The sequence below is a fragment of the Bubalus kerabau genome, chromosome 3 (genome assembly GCF_029407905.1).
Source record: "Bubalus kerabau isolate K-KA32 ecotype Philippines breed swamp buffalo chromosome 3, PCC_UOA_SB_1v2, whole genome shotgun sequence".
Classification (NCBI taxonomy): Eukaryota; Metazoa; Chordata; class Mammalia; order Artiodactyla; family Bovidae; genus Bubalus; species Bubalus kerabau.
Window position 1 is genome coordinate 105098081 of NC_073626.1, and position 19222 is coordinate 105117302.

At 39.3% G+C, this 19222-nt stretch overlaps 1 long non-coding RNA gene across 12 annotated transcripts in view; it reads right to left on the reverse strand.

Annotated features, from left to right (window-relative positions):
• LOC129646466 (uncharacterized) overlaps positions 1–19222 on the reverse strand; it is a 367507-nt gene that overhangs the window by 47229 nt on the left and 301056 nt on the right. For 5 of the 12 annotated variants that reach the window (XR_008711951.1, XR_008711950.1, XR_008711945.1 and 2 more), the window contains 2 exons: positions 4339–4725; positions 1795–2054 (listed from right to left, as the gene is read on the reverse strand). The exons of 1 other annotated variant lie outside the window; for it this stretch is intronic. This is a non-coding gene — a long non-coding RNA (uncharacterized LOC129646466). Of the gene's footprint in view, positions 1–1794; positions 2055–4338; positions 4726–18532; positions 19120–19222 lie in introns of those variants that run through there. 6 more of the 12 variants (XR_008711952.1, XR_008711944.1, XR_008711942.1 and 3 more) reach the window with 4 other exon arrangements.

The following is a 19222-nucleotide window of genomic DNA, read 5'->3' on the forward strand; positions in this document are numbered from 1 at the left end:
ACGTTTGCCAACACTGAGGACCTTAAGACTTTTATATTAATCCTCACTTCATTTTACTATATTCATATATTTTTATCAGTATTTGAATAATTATTTTCTATTTCTTTGATGTATGTTCTAATTGGTACCCTATGATGACATTGCAATGAAGGGTATCCAAGCTATTTATCTTGTCTAGGATCAATTTCCTCATTTCTAAAGTATAAATATTAAGACTAATTATTAACTAATACTAACATGGCACTCTGCACTGTCCCTAGTTTTGTTCCAAGCACTTTAAAAATATTAATTTAGGATCTACACTTTATAAAGAAGCAAAGAAAGGGCACAAACATAAAGTAACTTGTTCAAGGCCACACAGCTAGTAAGTCATAAACCAGAGCTGAGCCCATGCTCTTAGCCATTACACAATGCTGCCGGTCCAGTTAAAAATGCTTGGACAGAAAACAACAAAATTCTGTAAAGCAATTATCCTTCAATTAAATAATGAATTTAAATGCTTAGACTTTAAATCCATGCACAAGTTCAACAGACATGATTTCTACTTGTAAGGTGCTGACAATTTAAATCAGTACTTAAAAAACTAACACTTAAAGGTACTGACAATTTAGTATAAATATTATAATCAAATGATCAGTAATATTCACCTGTTTCAACTCACCACTTATGAAAATTTTTCAAAACACTTACAATACATTTAGCAGAAATTGAACCTTATATGTGGGATTATTATAACTATACACTAAAGACACTCTAAAAAGCTTGCTAACCATTTGTTGGTCCACAGAAAACTTATCACTTGTCACATCAGCCCATGGGCACACGCCAGGGGTCCCAAAAGGGTCTGGATAAAACTAAAAGATAATAGTTTTTATTTGCCAGCTTCCCATCTTTTAACACCACCCCTGCTGGCTCAGACGGTAAAGTGTCTGTCTACAATGTGGGAGCCCCAGGTTCAATCCCTGGTTTGGGAAGATCCCCTGGAGAAGGAAGTGGCAATCCACTCCAGTACTATTGCCTGGAAAATCCCATGGACAGAGGAGCCTGGTAGGCTACAGTCCATGGGGTCGCAAAGAGTCAGACACGACTGAGCGACTTCACTTCCAGCAGCAGCTACGCTTTTGGACACCTCCGATAAGCACAAAGAACTGTCTTATGCTCACTGTGCTATGAGTGAAATTTGCCACTTAAATTAAAAATTTGCATTCACACAGCACCTGACTTCAGTGTTTCAGACTTCCAAAGTTGAGTATCTCTGAAAGAAGGAATGTAGAGGCAGACAATGTGCTAACACACAATCAGCAACCACTTTATGGGGAGGCCTTGCAAAAATGACAGAAGCTGGGAAATTCTCCACCTCACCTAAGAGGAAACCTACAATTGTCACATAAAAAAGCAGAAGGTAATAAGCTAGGACTACTTCAAGAAGCTTTGCATCTCGATGTAAAGTGGCTCGGACACACTGGTTTAAGAATTTTGATATTTTAAATTCTAATCGTAAAAACTCACAATTTTTGAGAATTTGTAAGTGTTAGTATTCTGACAACATCATGTATTTTCTTTCTCAAAAGGGTCCTAGCAGGCAGAACCTACCAGTACCCCACTTTTTCCCCAGTGCTCCATTTTTGAGATGTGGCAATAGAGGCTGAGAGAGTAGTTTTCTTAAGTTCCCATATTAGTCACATTCAGTGGCTGAATCTGTGTTATTTCCTTAAGCGAGTTCTAGTTATCTATTGCTTCATAACAAACCTCCACAAAACACAGTGCCTTAAAATGACCATTTTGTTTACTCACATGTTGGTGGGTCAGGAGTGTGCAAAGGGCTTGGAGGGTTCCTCTTTGATCCCTGAGGCCTCCTCTGGAGCAGCACAGGACAGAGAAACCTCTTCCTTAGTGATTTCTTCACTCAAACCCGTGGCCTCCATACTTCTTGTCTCTGGCCAACATTGCATCACATCATCCATAGCGTCTCGATACGGTTCAGGTTTCTCACTGGGCTGCAGGCTAAACAGTCTTATTTCTTAATGGACACTGCCTTTTAAGAGCCAATATTCCTAGAGAGAAGGAGCAAAATCTGGCAATCCCTTTATAAGTCTACAACTACCTTTTACAAGTAGGTCTGAACACTGCTTCTACCACTTTCTAAAGATCAAAGCCATCCAAAGTCAGAAGAAAGATAGGCCACGCCTGTTGGTTGTAGGAGTGTTGATATATTGGCAGCCATATTTAATCAAGTAAGCATTTGCAAGGGGCACTGGGGCTGGGGACATTTGAAGCCTCCTTTAAGATAGAAAGCGAAGTTGGCTGCCTCATGTGCACGTGAATGGATGTTGAGAATGGGCTGAAAGCTCAGCTGAGTCTTTTGACCTGTGCGACCCCAAGCAGAATCTCACTATGTTAGAGAAAGAGTCCTACCAACTCTCATTCTGAGATACAGGGACAGAACTGCACAGCTCTACCTCAATCTATTTGTCAAACTATTCATTAAGAACAGCTGAGTCATGGGGAAACAAGTTCACCTCTTAATATGAGGTGGAACATTTCCCAATTTCTATCATGGTTGCAAGGTCTACTCATAAAGTGGTTTATTACACTTTGTCTGTGTTTCTTCCTATCAGACAGCATGGCTTTCATTACTAGCTGTGGATTGCATGCAATGGAAGGTATGGTTGATTGCATTCCAGAATGAGTGATGTCTCCAACTGAGGGGATCCTTAGCAGAGATATGTCAGATCACATGAAATGGCTAATTTTCAACCAACTCTGACTAATGAAAACTGCAATTTCATATGATTCAACTTAATATTTTACGTGTCCTTCTGCATTGAACTGTGTAGTAAAAAAAGAGACTTTATATAAATAACTAGTAGATTTAAAAAGAAAATTGGGCTATCTTAACTTTTAGAGACAGAGGTCATTTAATGCTAGGTCAGGATTGCCAGACCAACATTTTTATCTTCTGGGTACTTATATCCTTTAGTTTAGATTCCTGAAGCCCTTTCTGGCATTGATTCTCTGAGTTTATGAGGCCAACACTTATATTTGGTGAATACTTGTAAAGGCCTGCTTGCCAACCTTATCCCCAAGGGAGGGAATAAGGTCAATTCCCTGTGTCAATAGCAGTGAAAGTGTTCTCTTTTATACCAAATCTTTTACTTTTCTTTGTGACTTTCCTAGTGTTGCTCCCCACTTGAAGGACCAGTCTTACAATTTACTTCTAACTGAAAAGCTTTTCAATAATAGATTCCCCTGTGAAGCTCCCCACAGCTCTTAAAATGAGGGAAGAGAGCCAAACCTCAAAGCTTGAAGCTGACTACTTGCTGATGTAGTATATTTTGGGAAGGGATTATTATGTGTCAATAACTCTTACACTATGGTTTGTGTGGTATGAAACATTCAACAGATGTAAATTAGTAATAGCAATGTGATAATGACTATAATTCTTTGGCCTTGTATTTCTATTACTTAAATAGCATTAATTGAAGCAAATATGCTTTCTCTCATACCTTAGAAGTGTAAAATATTTAATAACATGTGGTTCAAGACACCACAGTGTCTTTGGTCTCTGGTGTCCAAGAGACCAAGTCTCTAAGAGATAAAGTCTCGTGCATTGTGGTGAGGTTCTAAATCTTAACATTGGGAGTGTGGGGATTTTACTTGCTATTTGAAATACCATAATCTGATACTAATATTTCTGACTCTAGAACACCAGGGTAGACAAAACAACGTGGGAATTGGAGTGAAAGAGATTGTCTTTCTCAGTGGTATCCTACAGTGGCTTACAGGAGGGTGTGAACTCGTGATATCTAAGAACAGAGGGCTGCTGACTAACATCAGTTCTGTCTTTAAGGAAGTCTGGGCTCTGCGTGATGTTTGGGCTGAGATACAAAACAATTTCTCTATTTTCCCAAATAGTTCACCCCTCCCTAATTATAGCCCTTAGACAAATGTTTTGTTACCATCAGAAAGCAGGCAAAGCAGGAAGGAAATAATCAGGCATTTTCACTTAGAACATTGAACGTTAATACCATCTTTCCTCTTGCTAACAGACCTTTCAATTTTACTTCTTACATGTTTTAAGTGTGATCAATTTTACCTTTCAAGATATTACTCCTCATCCATAAAATTACACAAAAATTGCCATAAACAAGCTGACTGAAAAGGAACAATCATTGTAAATTAAAAAAAAAAAAACCTTCATGTTTATAGAAATAATAAAGCCCATGCAGTACTTCTTTTAAAGATCTTGCTCTAAACAAACTGAATTATTCATGCATAGAATTGTACAGCATTAGAACACCTGTTTTCAATCATGCATAATGTAAAATCACTCATTACCTCACAAGAGCCTCTACATCTCCAGCAATCAAATGGCATTGAAACAGCAAAACAGGTGCCTGGCAGGTGGATCCAAGCAGATGTTTTGGGCTTGCATGCCTTTTCTTGTACAGGTGTGATGATCTTGTTTTCAACTGCATAATTGCCATTTAAATAGGTAATATTTAATTCTTATGTACTTTAATATTTATTTTTGCTTCTTCAATTCCTCTCCCACTTTGCTACTGCCTGGGCCTGAGGTGGATTTGAAAGCTTTTAGGACCCTGTAAGGTGGAGAGATGCCAGTTGAAGGTGCAATTCTACTGTCCTAGGCTTTTATAATGAAGGGACTGTCCGTGCAAAGTAGCTTCTGATGAGCTTGTGGAGTTTCAGCAGCGTGCCTAACAACTGAATAGGAAAGAAAAAGTTACTTTCCCTTGTTAGGTATAATCCAAAAGTCATATTTAACCATTTCTTCCTTGCATACCATGAATTTTAAATGAAGTCAATGCAAACTATGAGTGCAAATCAGAAAGAGAACATCTTTTTTCAGCTGCTGATACACAATTTATTGAACTTCTGCAAAAAGAGCTCTGTGTGTATCTTCCTTGCGAGGCATCAAAATGCATTTGCTTAAGCATGTTTTACTAAAACATCTTTAAGTCTCAGCTGGAAATAGGGTTTTCACTTCGTACTAGATTTATCCAATACAAATTCATCCAAGCAGAATAAGTAATGCAGCCTTCAACAGGGGTTGTCGCAGGCACCTTATTTCCCTGTCTGTCTGTATCTTTCTTTCTTTCTTTCTTTTTTTAATAATCAACAAATTTAGCATCAGTGGAAGGTGCTATATTGAAAGCTGCAGAGACAGAAAACTTTATTTTTTGAGAACAGGTGCAGCATGAATTTCTATGGTGTCCCATCAATGCTGTCATTCTCTGTAAATCTCTGTGCCTGTTTCAGCCACCGGTTTACAGTGAGTTAGGCTAACAGAGTAGAATTACAAGTCCATTCTGCTGACAGAGTTGAAGGTTGGTCACCCATATATTTCTCACAAACACACAAAAAAGTATAAATCTTTGACATGTTATAATATATAATCTATTTTGGGGATAACCTAGGCAAAAATGTTCAAATATTTCTATGTAAAGAGAACAATGGTTTCAGTCACCCAAATATTGTGTTAACCCCATTCAAGTATGTAGATATTTCTAAGAATCCAGGTATGTGGAATCATCCATGTGGACCAAATACCCAGAGATCTGGGTCTCTCTCCTTTCTCTCCCCCTTTCCAAGATGTTTGTCTCTGTGCAGATATGGCCATGATATTACCCATATAGTGCTCTTTCCTGGAGAAGGGAATGACTACCTGTTGCAGTATTCTTGCCTGGAGAATTCCATGGACAGAGGAGCCTGGCAAGCTATCGTCCATGGGGTTGCAAAGAGTCAGACATGACTGCGCAACTAACATGAACAGAGTTCTTTCAAATGAAAATATCCTAAAATGAATGAAGAAATAATCATATTGTAGCTGTTACTGCTTAAAGTGCTGTTCTTGTTTAGTTTCTAAGTTGTGTTTGACTCTGTAGCTCACCAGTATCCTCTGTCCCTGGGATTTCCCAGGCAAGAATACTGGAGCAGGTTACCATTTCCTTCTCCAGGGGATCTTCCTGACCCAAGGATTCAACTCACCTCTTCTGCATTGCACGCAGATTCTTTACCGCTGAGCCACCTGGGAAGCCCACTTAAGGTGTTAACATATTTAAACTAAGGTAATGGATTTTTGAAGCCAGATCACAAAGTTAACTCACAGGTGTTGTCTTTTCACCTAAGCGTTACTGAAAACTTACCATATATATATATGGCACACTGTGCTATACAGTAGGTCCTTACTGGTTATCAATCTGATATATAGTAGTGTGTCTATATTAATCCCAAATTCCTATTTTCCCATCCTCTTCCCCTTTAGTAACCATAACTTTGTTTTCTATGTCTGTGAGTCTATTTGTGTTTTGTAAATAAGTTAATTTGTATCTTTTTTTTTTTAAGATTCCACATGAGTGATATCCTATGCTATTTGTGTTTCTCTAACTTATTTACCTTAGCAATGGTAATCTCTAAGTCCATCCATGTTTCTGCAAATGGCATTATTTCATTCTTTTTTTTTAATGGCTGGATAATATTCCATTACACACACAAACACACACAGATATATCACATGCTCTTTAAGGGATGAAATATTTTAAATTGATAATTACATTGTATTGACTGGAAACATATGAACAAGCAAATAAAACATTTAATGCATTACTAATGAATTGTTTCATTTCTAAAGAAAGTACTGCCCTGGAATCTATTCAAAGATAGTAAGGGTTGTAGTCAGAGTAGCTCCCACAAAATTTCTAGACTTCAAGGATTAGAAAGCAATTTCCATTCTCCACTAATCACTGTTTTCAGCAGAACTTGACAAATTATCTTGTGCAGTAACTGCCTGTTTGATATAATTCCTTTCTTACTGGTCTGCTTTCAGGAGTCTCAGGACACCCTCCACTGTGGTGGAGAAGGACAGGAGAAAGAAATATTCAAATGTATAGTAAGAAGTTATGGAAAACTGATATAAATCTCACTTGCTTAGAAGGCAACCAATGTCCAAGCAAGTCTTAGCTCAGAAAACTAGACAAATTTCTTTTTTCTAGAAACTAATATACACAGAGCATTGAGGAGGATGCAGCAAATAGGTGCAGAACTATTTGAAAAAAAAATTTTAATCTCTAGCTTAATTTGACACTCCAAAGCCAAAATATCTCAACATATTATGTAAAAAATAGTATTTCCTGGGATCCAAGCACCAAGAAGTCCAGTCTCAAAGAAGACCTTTGTTAACCTCACAATCTTAATTTTATTAGAACTCTGCTACCAAGTAAAATATCCTTTAAAATTGACACTTCTGAAGGAGGGCATGGCAACCTACTCCAGTATTCTTGCCTAGAGAATCCCCAAGGACAGAGGATCCTGGCAAGCTACAGTCCATGGGGTCGCAAAGAGTCGGACATGACGCAGTGACTAAGCATACACCAAGTAAAATTCCCTTTAAAATTGACAATAAAAGGCCTACAACATTTAAAAACAAAATTTATTAAATATGGAAGTTGTTTTAAAATGATATTAAAATGTATTTCATAGTTGAGTACATTTTGGAGGAAGTAAAAATTGATGGTAACCATGAGACTGATGAGATTCCCAGGTGGTGCTAGTGGTAAAGAATCTGCCTGCTAATGCAGGAGACACAAGAAACATAGATACTTGGGTTGGGACGATCCTCTGGAGTAGGAAGTAACAACCCACTCCAGGATTCTTGCCTGGAAAATTCTATGGACAGGGGATCCTGGTAGGGCTACAGTCCATGGGGTTGCCAAGAATTGGACATGACTAAGCATAGCACACACATCACACACACACACACTGGATTCATGATATGTAACCTGGCTACCTTTCTTCAAGCACCAGAAGCCACAGGGAATCTTCTGTCCTTATGACAACTGCAACACTGGGTTGGCCCCACATCTCACTTGTAACTCCATGGAGGCTCCATGAGTTCTCCAAAGTTGACACTCCCCTCTCTGTTCAAGGCTCTGAGGATAAATTTCTGCCGGACCTCTAGCTTCATTAATTATTTCACCTCCACATTTTCCCCTTCTAACTGTCTTTCCCAGGACTCAACTTTCCCCAAAGCAGTGCCAGCTTTAGGTGTTTTATCTTTCTTGGCAAACAATGAATATCTACAAACTTGTAGTGCTGGAACTGAGTAATTGTACGTGTACAGTACTACAGTTTTTCAGTATCTGTTACAGATACATGCTCATGGCCTTTTCTACATCACTCATATAAAAATATCTAGAAGCTAACCAAGGTCAATATTTTTCTGCAATTTTAATTTATTTTCATAAGCATTATTTCTCAACATTCATTTTCCTAAAACCTACTTTTAGAATCTTTAAGTCCCAAGAGAGTCATTTCAACTTTTGAGGGAACTTTGTTTTCCTCAAAAAACAAAGCTAGGGGACCTGCAAAACCTTGTCCATAAACTGGAAAAAAAACACTCCAGGTAACAGATTTTCAGCATCTTCTAGAAAATTGATGGTCAACGACAGCATGTCAAGTCAACCGAAATTATAACTAATGTATGAAGTTAAATGCATACTAACTATAGTATTTAGCTATCTAGGCCCATTCCTTCAAGATTCTAATTCCTGTACAGTTCATTAAATGGGTCATTGTCTTCCCCATCTCCTATTCCTCTTATCAGTTCAGTTCAGTGGCTCAGTCATGTCTGACTTTTGCGACCCCATGAACCACAGCACGCCAGGCCTCCCTGTCCATCACCAACTCCCGGAGTTCACAAAAACTCATATCCATTGAGTGGGTGATGCCATCCAACCAGCTCATCTTCTGTCATCCCCTTCTCCTCCTGCCTTCAATCTTTCCCAGCATCATGGTCTTTTCAAATGAGTCAGCTCTTCGCAACAGGTGGCCAAAGTATTGGAGTGTCAGCTTCAACATCAGTCCTTCCAATGAACACCCAGGACTGATCTCCTTTAGGATGGACTGGTTGGATCTCCTCATAGTCCAAGGGACTCTCAAGAGTCTTCTCCAACACCACAGTTCAAAAGCATCAATTCTTCAGCACTCAGCTTTCTTTATACTCCAACTCTCACATCCATACATGCTGCTGCTGCTATGTTGCTTGTGTCCAACTCTGTGCGACCCCATAGATGGCAGCCCACCAGGCTCCCCCATCTCTGAAATTCTCCAGGCAAGAACACTGGAGTGGGTTGCCATTTCCTTCTCCAATGCATGAAAGTGGAAAGTGAAAGTGAAGTCACTCAGTTGTGTCTGACTCTTAGCAACACCATGGACTGCAGCCTACCAGGCTCCTCCATCCATAGGATTTTCCAGGCAAGAGTAACTGGAGTGGGGTGTCATTGCCTTCTCCACACATCCATACATGATTACTGGAAAAGCCACAGTCTTGACTAGATGGACCTTTGTTGGCAAAGTAATATCTCTGCTTTTCAATATGCTGTCTAGGTTGGTCATAACTTTCCTTCCAAGAGGAAGCATTTTTTAATTTCATGGCTGCAATCACCATCTACAGCGATTTTGGAGCCCCCAAAAATAAAGTCTGACACTGTTTCCCTATCTATTTGCCATGAAGTGATGGGACCGGATGCCATGATCTTAGTTTTCTGAATATTGAGCTTGAAGCCAATATTTCACTTTCCTCTTTCACTTTCATCAAGAGGCTTTTAATTCCCCTTCACTTTCTGCCATAAGGGTGGTGTCATCTGCATATCTGAGCTTATTGATATTTCTCCTGGCAATTTTGATTCCAGCTTGTGCTTCCTCCAGCCCAGTGTTTGTCATGATGTACTCTGCATATAAGTTAAATAAGCAGGGTGACAATATACAGCCTTGACATACTCCTTTTCCTATTTGGAACCAGTCTGTTGTTCCATGTCCAGTTCTAACTGTTGCTTCCTGACCTGCTTCCTGACCTTGAGATTTCTCAAGAGGCAGATCAGGTGGTCTGGTATTCCCTTTCAGAATATCTCTTTCAGAATTTCCCACAGTTGATTGTGATTCACACAGTCAAAGGCTTTGGCATAGTCAATAAAGCAAAAATAGATGTTTTTCTGGAACTCTCATGCTGTTTCCATGATCCAGCAGATGTTGGTAATTTGATCTCTGGTTCCTCTGCCTTTTCTAAAACCAGCTTGGACATCTGGAAGTTCATGGTTCACGTATTGCTGAAGCCTGGCTTGGAGAATTTTGAGCATTACTTTACTAGTGTGTGAGATGAGTGCAATTGTGTGGTAGTTTGAGCATTCTTTGGCATTGCCTTTCTTTGGGATTGGAATGAAAACTGACCTTTTCCAGTCCTGTGGCCACTGCTGAGCTTTCCAAATTTGCTGGGATATTGAGTGCAGCACTTTCACAGCATCATCTTTCAGGATTTGAAATAGCTCCACTGGAATTCCATCACCTCCACTAGCTTTGTTCGTAGTGATGCTTCCTAAGGCCCACTTGACTTCACATTCCAGGATGTCTGGCTCTAGGTGAGTGATCACACCATTGTGATTATCTGGGTCATGAAGATTTTTTGGTACAGTTCTATGTATTCTTGCCACCTCTTCTTAATATCTTCTGCTTCAGTTAGGTCCATACAATTTCTGTCCTTTATTGAGCCCATCTTTGCATGAAATATTCCCTTTGAATCTCTAATTTTCTTGAAGAGATCTCTAGTCTTTCCCATTCTGTTGTTTTCCTCTATTTCTTTATTGATCACTGAGGAAGGCTTTCTTATCTCTCCTTGCTATTCTTTGTAACTCTGCATTCAGATGCTTATATCTTTCCTTTTCTCCTTTGCTTTTCACTTGTCTTTTCACAGGTATTTGTAAGGCCTCCTCAGACAGTCATTTTGCTTTTTTGCATTTCTTTTTCTTGGGGATGGTCTTGATCCTTGTCTCCTGTACATTGTCACAAACCTCCATCCATAGTTCCTCAGGCACTCTATCAGATCTAGTCCCTTAAATCTATTTCTCACTTCCACTGTATAATCATAAGGGATTTGATTTAGGTCATACCTTAATGGTTTAGTGGTTTTCCCCACTTTCTTCAATTTCTATTATACCTGGATGGAATTATAGTCATTGACACATTGCTGTTACTAATTTGCATTCATTGACTGTTTCATACCATACAAAACATAGTATAAGAGTCACTGACAAATAATAATCCCTTCCTAAAATGGTTGCCACTTCAGAAGTAGTCAGTTCTCAGCTTTGAAGTATGCCTCTCTTCCCTCATTTTAAGTGCTGCGGGGAGCTTCACAGGGGAAGCTGGAAGGAGGATGCCAGTTAATTGTTTGCAGGTAGTGTGGTCATTCACAGTGGACAGTTTGAATGCCAGTAATAATGGATTTGATTTGGGTCATATCTGAATGGACTAGTGGTTTTCCCCACTTTCTTCAACTTAAGTCTGAATTTGGCAATAAGGAGCTTATGATCTGAGCTACAGTCAGCTCCTGGTCTTGTTTTTGTTGACTGTATAGAGCTTCTCCATCTTTGGCTGCAAGGAATATAATCAATCTGATTTCGGTGTTGACCATCTGGTGATGTCCATGTGTAGAGTCTTCTCTTGTATTGTTGGAAGAGAGTGTTTTTATGACCAGTGCATTCTCTTGGCAAAACTCTATTAGCCTTTGCCCTGCTTCATTCTGTACTCCAAGGCCAAATTTGCCTGTTACTCCAGGTATTTCTTGACTTCCTACTTTTGCATTCCAGTCGCCTATAATGAAAAGGACATCTTTTTTGGGTTTTAGTTCTAAAAGGTCTTGTAGGCCTCCATAGAACCGTTCAACTTCACCTTCTTCAGCATTACTGGTTAGGGCATAGACTTGGATTACTGTGATATTGAATGGTTTGCCTTGGAAACAAAGAGAGATCATTCTGTAATTTTTGAGATTGCATCCAAGTACTGCATTTCGGACTCTTTTATTGACCATGATGGCTACTCCATTTTTTCTAAGGGATTCCTGCCCATAGTAGTAGATATAATGGTCATCTGAGTTAAATTCACCCATTCCAGTCCATTTTAGTTTGCTGATTCCTAGAATGTCGATGTTCATTCTTGCCATCTCCTGTTTGACCACTTCTAATTTGCCTTGATTCATGGATCTGACATTTCTGGTTCCTATGCAATATTGCTCGTTACAGCATCAGACTTTGCTTCCATCACCAGTCACATCCACAACTGAGTATTGTTTTTGCTTTGGCTCCATCCCTTCATTCTTTCTGGAGTTATTTCTCCACTGATCTCCAGTAGCATATTGGGCATGTACCAACCTAGGGAGTTCTCCTGTCAGTATCCTATCATTTTGCCTTTTCATACTGTTCATGGGGTTCTCAAGGCAAGAATACTGAAGTGGTTTGCCATTCCCTTCTCCAGTGGACCACATTCTGTAAGACCTCTCCACCATGACCCTCCCATCTTGGGTGTCTCCACATGGCATGGCTTTGTTTCATTGAGTTAGACAAGGTTGAACTATGGACAGAGGTTCATTACATTGTACAGGAGACAGGTTTCAAGACTATCCCCATGGAAAATAAATGCAAAAAAGCAAAGTGGCTGTCTGAGGAGGCCTTACAAATACCTGTGAAAAGAAGAGAAGCGAAAAGCAAAGGAGAAAAGGAAAGATATAAGCATCTGAATGCAGAGTTACAAAAAATAGCAAGGAGAGATAAGTAAGCCTTCCTCAGTGATCAATGCAAAGAAATAGAGGAAAACAACAGAATGGGAAAGACTAGAGATCTCTTCAAGAAAATGAGAGATGCCAAGGGAACATTTCATGCAAAGATGGGCTCAATAAAGGACAGAAATTGTATGGACCTAACAGAAGCAGAAGATATTAAGAAGAGGTGGCAAGAATACACAGAAGTACTGTACAAAAAAGAGCTTCATGACCCAGATAATCACAATGGTGTGATCACTCACCTAGAGCCAGACATCCTGGAATGTGAAGTCAAGTGGGTCTTAGGAAGCATCACTATGAACAAAGCTAGTGGAGGTGATGGAATTCCAGTGGAGCTGTTCCAAATCCTTAAAGATGATGCTGTGAAAGTGCTGCACTCAATATGCCAACAAATTTGGAAAACTCAGTGGCCACAGGACTGGAAAAGGTCAGTTTTCATTCCAATCCCAAAGAAAGGCAATGCCAAAGAATGCTCAAACTACCACACAATTGCACTCATCTCACACACTAGTAAAGTAATGCTCAAAATTCTCCAAGCCAGGCTTCAGCAATACGTGAACCATGAACTTCCAGATGTCCAAGCTGGTTTTAGAAAAGGCAGAGGAATGACAAATCAAATTGCCAACAATCACTGGATCATGGAAACAGCATGAGAGTTCCAGAAAAACATCTATTTTTGCTTTATTGACTATGCCAAAGCCTTTGACTGTGTGGATCACAATAAACTGGAAAATTCTGAAAGAGATGGGAATACCAGACCACCTGATCTGCCTCTTGAGAAATCTCAAGGTCAGGAAGCAGGTCAGGAAGCAACAGTTAGAACTGGACATGGAACAACAGACTGGTTCCAAATAGGAAAAGGAGTATGTCAAGGCTGTATATTGTCACCCTGCTTATTTAACTTATATGCAGAGTACATCATGAGAAACGCTGGGCTGGAAGAAGCACAAGTTGGAATCAAGATTGCCGGGAGAAATATCAATAAGCTCAGATATGCAGATGACACCACCCTTATGGCAGAAAGTAAAGAGGAACTAAAAAGCCTCTTGATGAAAGTGGAGAGTGAAAAAGTTGGCTTCAAGCTCAACATTCAGAAAACTAAGATCATGGCATTTGGTCCCATCACTTCATGGGAAATGGATGGGGAAACAGTGGAAACAGTGTCAGACTTTATTTTTGGGGGCTCCAAAATCACTGTAGATGGTGATTGTAGCCATGAAATTAAAAGACGCTTACTCCTTGGAAGGAAAGTTATGACCAATCTAGACAGCATGTTAAAAAGCAGAGACATTACTTTGCCAACAAAGGTCCATCTAGTCAAGGTTATGGTTTTTCCAATAGTCATGTATGGATGTGAGGGTTGGACTGTGAAGAAAGCTGAGCGTGAAGAATTGATGCATTTGAACTGTGGTATTGGAGAAGACTCTTGAGAGTCCCTTGGACTGCAAGGAATCCATCCTAAAGGAGATCAGTCCTGCGTGTTCATTGGAAGGACTGATGCTGAAGCTGAAACTCCAATACTTTGGCTTCCTCATATGAAGAGTTGACTCATTGGAAAAGACCCTGATGGTGGTAGGGATTGGGGGCAATAGGAGAAGGGGATGATAGAGGATGAGATGGCTGGATGGCATCACTGACTTGATGGACATGAGTTTGAGTGAACTCCCAGAGTTGGTGATGGAGCGGCCTGGCGTGCTGTGATTCATGGGGTTGCAAAGAGTCGCACATGACTGAGTGACTGAAGTGACCTGAATAATGGATTATTACCAGTCCCAAAACAAGTGATGCATGTGTGATAAGATCAGTGTATATCCTCTATTTCACTCACATTAGTGGGGATTCTGTCTAAAACATTTGTATTTATTCTAGAGTAGATGGCTAACTTTGAAATGAAAAAAGTGATATAAAATTTACTAAGATAGTAGAGGGTAATGAGATGAACAAATGGGCTTGTAGGATTTAAAAATTTCCTAGAAGTATCATTTTGAATATCAGATCAAATTCTATTATATATGGGTAAACAAGAGGGTAAAGTGATTTTTCATTTTGTAGAATGCCATAGCTATAATTTTCTACTGATTACATTTTAGCAAGTCATTTAATTAATATATTTTGTATTTCTATCATCAGACTCTTTGTTGAAATAAATGTTCAAATTCTGCATAAAACATGTTTCTCTATACATATTCAGTAAGTTTTGCTATAAGTGAATGTGAATTTTCTGCTCATTTTGGACATATGTGGCAACTGTCAATGAAAATTGGTCAAGGGAATTAAATTTATAGGATAAAGGCTAAGCTTTTCACCTAAAAACTTACTTCATGTTACATTTAATTAATTTTATTGAAATGAATAAGGCCAGCAAACTCCAGGAGATGGTGAAGGACAGGGAAGCCTGGTGTGCTGCAGTCCATGGCATTGCAAAGAGTCATACATGACTGAACAACAACAAAGGCCAAATTAAATTTTAAATTTTAAGACTTTATACAGGCAATGAAGGAATCATTATTTTGGAACTAAGTATCTTGTAAAAATACTTTTCTTCAAAGTACCTTATAAAATTTCATTTAAAATCAACCATATATTGGAAATTGCCTGGCAGTTCAGTGATGGTCCAGTGGTTAGGACTCTGCATTTTCACTGGCAAAAGCATGGATTCTGTCCCTAGTAGGGAAACTACGCAAGCCACATGGTAAGTCAAAAACATAAAATAAAAAAAAATCATACATTATGTATCATTTAAAAAAATTTTGTTAATATGAGTATCTATAACATTATTCAAAAATATATATGAATAATTTATTCTTAATGTTATTTCATATAAAGAATTATACTATTTAAATATTCTAGACTTTTCCCTGCATAAAAGACATTAAAATAACTGTATACATAACTCAAGACTGTACAAGCATTAATTATCAGACATTTCAGATATTTAAGAATTAAAAGTTATTCCATTGTTTTTGAAGTAAGGCAGTAGAAGGATGGGCTCCTTTTGGAAAAGTGAGAATAGTATCAAATGCTATTATAATCAAATTAGTTAACTATATAGTTCAGTATGTTTTCCTTTGTGTGTAATGAACCTGAGGGAAAATATTGAATCTAAATAGCAGCTCTAGTGAGGTACCAGAGGTCAAATGTTAAAATCCTTTTCTTAGTAAGAGGCACTATAGCATCACCTGCAACAGTCAACAGATATGCTTACAGAGCGCAACCGTTTTTGCGGCAATATTCTCTTAGGGTATATTAGTGAACAAAACAGACATTTGTCTTCTTGGGGCTTCTAGTCTAGCAAGGAGAGACAGAATAAAAGAATAAAACAATCATAATAAGTAAGCAAATGATATGGCCTGTTATAAAGTGGTAAGTACTATGACAGAAGAAAAAATGGAGCAAGTTAGGTGGGGGGAGGAGAATTAGACTCTAAAATGTAGGGTATGCATTGTGGTGACAAGTCGGATGCTCAGTGCAGGCCACCCCATGCAGCAGGTGACAACTGAAAAAGACAAACTAAATTATCCAAGTAGAGATCTAGGGGATGGGTATTCCAGGAAGAGACAGCCTAGTGCAAAGGCCCCAGGGTGGAAACAGGAATGCCGGTGCCACTAAAGTGCATTGAGTAGAGGATAGTAGTGTGTGAGGTCATGGAAATGACTGGGGCCAGATTTTTTTAGGTCAGCAGACATTTCTTTAAAAAGCCCAATAGTAAAAATTTTGGGCTTTGCAACACATCATCTTTATTGCCAACAACTCATTTCTACCTGCTACTGCTAAGTCACTTCAGTCATGTCCAACTCTGTGCGACCCCATAGATGGCAGCCCACCAGGCTCCCCCGTCCCTGGGATTCTCCAGGCAAGAACACTGGAGTGGGTTGCCATTTCCTTCTCCAGTGCGTGAAAGTGGAAAGTGAAAGTGAAGTCACTCAGTCGTGTCCAACTCAGCAACCCCATGGACTGCAGCCTATCAGGCTCCTCCACCCATGGGATTTTCCAGGCAAGAGTACTGGAGTTGGGTGCCATTGCCTTCTCCACATTTCTACCTATGTAGTGCCCAAGCAACCATAGACAAGATATAAGTAAATATAACTATGTTCCAATTAATGTTATTTATGGACATTGAAGAGCTTCCCTGATGGCTCAGATGGTAAAAAATTTTGCCTGCAATGCAGGAGACATGGGACACATGGGTTTGATCCCTGGGTCAGGAGGATCCCCTGGAGGAGGGCATGGCAGGCCACTCCAGTATTCTTGCTAGGAAAATCTCATGGACAGAGGAGTCTGGTGGGTTACAGTCCATAGGGTTGCAAAGAGTTGGAGACTGAGCTTGTATGCACATTGTCATTGAAAGTTAAATTTCATATATTCTACAGTTACAAATTTTTTAACCATTGAAAAATATAATACCATCCCTAGCTCATGGGTTATTAAAATATGTAGTGGGCAGATTTGGTATGCATGTCATAACTGCCAACCCTTTATGTGACATAGTTTGCCATTACAAGGATTTTGGGCTCTTGGGCTCTATTCAGTGGGGTTTCAGTGTGGGGTTTTCAGCAGAACAACAGCAAGATAGGTCTTCTACTTTCTAAAGATCACAGGAATGGCTGTGTTGAGGAGAAAAGATACAGGGCAAGAGTATTAGAATAAGAGAGACCTGTTCAGAGGTCAATAGAGAATTCCAGGCAAAAGATGTGGAGGCTGAGACCAAGGAGTATTGGAGACAGAAGGAAGTGGTCAGATTCCAGAACTGTTTTAAAGGGGGATCCAGTAGTCTTCCTGCTATTTATGTATACAGAGTGTAAAATTACATGAAGGCACACAAGTTGCCTCCAGAACAACTTGCAGAAAAAATAAAGACATTAGAACCAGATTAACCTTAATTCAAACCCCATCTCACTGTCAAAGCGACATCGAACAAACTTAACACTTCCATGCTTAGATTCCTAAGAGTGAAATGGGGATGATGATATTTATCTCACAGAGTAAGGCAACATCGTAGAGCAACTATCAGGTATTCAGTGGTAGCACTGCACTCTATGACGTGAACCTCATAACACTCGTCACAATGAATTCAACCACCTAACATGGCAGGTCATGTCATGTCCTCATTGTGGAGAACCTAAGCACACACTCCAGTCCTGCCCAGTATCATGCAGGCTGTTCACTGTAGGGCTGACCTTCACACTCGTTCCACCTGACTCCAGAATCCATGCTGTTAATGATTATGCTGCCTTACTTCCCTGGAAAAGTTATAATTCATTTCTCATAAAACTGGAAACCAACCAACAAATAACTGTCAGAGCCTATCTTAAAACCAAGTACAACAGATCAGGTGTTAGAAAAAGAAAACAAAAAACAATGAGCACATCCTAATACTGGGGAAAAGATCTAAACAAGGAATAAAATTATTGTAATGAGTGTGCACAGGAAAGAAATTTAGGAAAGGAATATATTAAGGCAAAGAGAACTTCATATCACATTGGGTCTTGATTATCCATGGAGACAATTTGTCTTTCATTGGGAAAAAAGAAGACACAAATTCAGTCATTCATTGGATAAATATGTTGGAGTGCCAAGAATCATTGCTGAAACTTAAAAGTACAAGTAAAGAAGCTAGATATGGCATCTGTCCTCTTGTAGAAACCATCATTTGTGATTAAAGGGGCCTATTTTTAGTGGGATTAAGAGACCTTTAATATCCTTGTAAAGGAAAAGAATCAGAATGAGGGAAGCATAATTCAGCCCCTAAAGAGGAGAGTAATTATTGAAGTTGAAATAGGAATTTTGTGTTTTCTAATTGCTTAAAGGGAGAGTTCAGGGGAGTGAAGAAGGAAGCATGAAAATATTAAATTGATTGGATTACTAGTCACTTCTTAACTAAAATTTCCACCTGGATTAGGGTGCTGCTCTCTTCCAGGCTGTCAGAGCCACAAACCAGCAGAGACTGAGAGGGTAAGGAAGCACAGGAGAAAGGAGGCCAACAAATACAGTTATAATAAAGAAAAGATCACCTCAGAAGGCGTGTACTGGTCAAGGTAAATGTGGTTAATAATGACAAATATAAATACCAGTATAAGTGAACATATGGCAAAAACTCAAGAATGATGTGAAGTGCGAAGAAATAGACTTGTGATTATTATACATTTTGATTGATTTATAAGCAAAATATATGGATCTCTACATGAACACTGACAAAAAAGAAGAAAAGATTTTAAAGGAGAGAATATCACATCACATCGTCACATCTGAGGCAGCTCTGTTGTAGAGACAGGGATAGTTTCAGCTAAGTTCTCTCTGTTTTTCCTTACAATGCCAAGTCCTGAGCTGGGCGGAGCCCCTGTTTTCTGTAGTGCACTCACCCTGTGCACCTAACACTGCCTGCTGGCTGGTGGCAGCATCTCCTTGATGAGCAGGCCAGGGCCAGTCCCAGGCAGCTCCCCTTTCAGCCTGACAGCTGCATATCCCAGGTGGTCTGACATTTGAGATGGAGGCTGTGGATAAGATTGAAGGTGTTTTAGGGGAGAAGTAGGCTGTGAATAACACCAAGACTTCATCCAGATGGAATCACTCATGAGACAACCTGAGATAGTCTAT